General features: G+C 38.1%; 1 pseudogene; it reads left to right on the top strand.

Moving 5' to 3' along the window:
- Nucleotides 1-849: 849 nt before the first annotated feature.
- Nucleotides 850-967, top strand: LOC135272807 (small nucleolar RNA U3; annotated as a pseudogene).
- Nucleotides 968-2,742: the final 1,775 nt, after the last annotated feature.

Here is a 2,742-nt window from a genome sequence, read left to right as displayed (position 1 = left end):
GGGTGTGAGACTTGTGTGTGTACATAATTTTCACTTGCAGCTGTATCCCCCAGTGCCTAGAACACATGGTAGGCACTCCACCAATACATGAATGGATGGATTAGTGAATGAAAGCGTACATTTCCTCTGAAGTGATAGTTCTTCCTCATGCAAATGAGGAATAAGTATTTAACTGCTCTTGAAGACCTTTCCAAAGCTAAAAAAAAAAAATTAAGCCAGAATTCCTAAAAGGATTATTGCTGTAAATACAGCCAGCGTATAATGCTGCAGCTTGAAATGTAAAATAAACACGATTTTAATCAGAAAGAAAAAAACTTATTTGCACTAAACTCTTGCTTACCTAGGTGCCCAAGGGTGACTGAAAGGGCACATGCAATGTCTCTGTTGAACCTGAAAGGCAAGAGAAGTCTTATTTTTGAGTCAATGGCTTGATTATGTAAGTTTGTCATCCTTCTACTTTTCTTACTCCCTGAATTAAAAATGAGCTGAAATATTTAGCTTTATAATTCATTAAGGAAATTTTAAAATTTAGTAAGAAATGTGTCTTGATTTTTTAAGGCTCCCCATATACATAGAATTGAGTTCACATTGGAAGGAATTTCAATGATGCTATTAAGAGTTGGTAAGCAATGTGATCTGGTGGAGAGGAATTTGTATGTTTTTTGGATGGTTTTTCCACTTCTGCCTTTGCCAATAATTTGCTGTGAAATTTCAAGGAACTCTCTTCACTTTTCTGTTTTCAGGTTGAAAAATATGAAGAAGAAAAATTACTACTCTTTTATAAGAACATTGGCATGTTTTATAAACTAATGTCAGTTAGGGTAAAAGCACTTTAAAATCTGAGGAAGAAAGACTATACTTTCAGGGATCATTTCTATAGTTTGTTACTAGAGAAGTTTCTCTGAACGTGTAGAGCACCGCAGAATGGAGGCCTTGGAGGCAACACCACACATCTACAACCATCTGATCTTTGACAAACCTGGCAAAAACAAGCAATGGGGAAAGGAGTCCCTGTTTAATAAATGGTGTTGGGGAAACTGGCTAGCCATGTGCAGAAAGCAGAAACTGAACCCCTTCCTGACACCTTACACTAAAATTAACTCCAGATGGATAAAAGACTTAAACTTAAGACCTAACACCATAAAAACCCTAGAAGAAAACCTCAGTAAAACCATTCAGGACTAGGCATAGGCAAGGACTTCATGACTAAAACACCAAAAGCATTGGCAAAAAAAGCCAGAATAGACAAATGGGATCTAATTAAACTACAGAACTTCTGTACAGCAAAAGAAACAATCATTAGAGTGAACCGGCAGCCAACAGAATGGGAAAAATTTTTGCAATCTACTCATCTGACAAAGGGCTAATATCCAGAATCTACAAAGAACTAAAACAGATTTATAAGAAAAAAACAAACAAGCCCATTCAAAAGTGGGAGAAGGATATTAACAGACACTTTTCAAAAGAAGACATTTATGAGGCCAACAAACATATGATAAAATGCTCATCATCACTGGTCATTAGAGAAATGCAAATCAAAACCACATTGAGATACCATCTTACACCAGTTAGAATGACGATCATTAAAAAATCTGGGGACAACAGATGCTGGAGAGGATGTGGGGAAATAGGAACCCTTTTACACTGTTGGTGGGAGTGTAAATTAGTTCAACCATTGTGGAAGACAGTGTGTCGATTCCTCAAGGACCTAGAAATAGAAATTCCATTTGACCCAGCAATCCCATTACTGGGTATATACCCAAAGGATTATAAATCATTCTACTATAAGGATACATGCACAGGAATGTTCATTGGGGCACTGTGTACAATAGCAAAGTCCTGGAACCAACCCAAATGCCCATCGATGATAGACTGGACAGGGAAAATGTGGCACATATACACCATGGAATATTATGCAGCCATAAATAATGATGAATTTGTGTCCTTTGTAGGGACATGGATGAATCTGGAAACCATCATTCTCAGCAAACTGACACAAGAACAGAAAATCAAACACCGCATGTTCTCACTCATAGGTGGGTATTGAACAATGAGAACACATGGACACAGGGAGGGGAGCATCACACACTGGGGTCTGTTGCAGGGGACTAGGGAAGGGACAGTGAGGGGTAGGGAGTTGGGGAGGGATAACATGGGGAGAAATGCCAGATATAGGTGATTGGGGGATGGAGGCAGCAAACCACGTTGCCAGGTAGGTACCTATGCAACAATCCTGCATGTTCTGCACATGTACCCCAGAACCTAAAGTGCAATAATATATATATATATATATAAATATATATATTTTAAAAAAAATATGCATCAAAAAAAGCTTAAAATTAAAAAAATAAAAAATAAAATCTGAGGAGGAATTCACAATGTATGTATGTATGTATGTATGTATATATGTATGTATGTATGTATTTGTTTATTATTTAGAAACAGGGTCTTGCTCTGTTACCTAGCATGGCAGCCTCGAACCCCTGGGCTCAAGGAATCCTCCTGCCTCATTTTCCTGAGTAGATAGGACTATAGGCATGTGCAACCACACCCAACTATTTTTTTTTTTTACTTTTTGTAGAGATTTGATCTCACTATGTTGCCCAGGCTGGTCTTAAACTCCCAGCCTCAGGCAATCCTTCTGCCTTAGCCACCCACAGAGCTGCAATTACAGGCATGAGCCACTGTGCTTGGCCACATTATAGTTTAAAAAGTGCTATTATATATTCACCAGGTGAATGG

This window comes from Aotus nancymaae, unplaced genomic scaffold (assembly GCF_030222135.1).
Source record: "Aotus nancymaae isolate 86718 unplaced genomic scaffold, 86718_ANA_hifiasm-v0.15.2.pri h1tg000131l, whole genome shotgun sequence".
NCBI lineage: Eukaryota > Metazoa > Chordata > Mammalia > Primates > Aotidae > Aotus > Aotus nancymaae.
The sequence above is the reverse complement of the archived record's forward strand: the minus strand, read 5'-3'. Positions and strand labels throughout refer to the sequence as shown.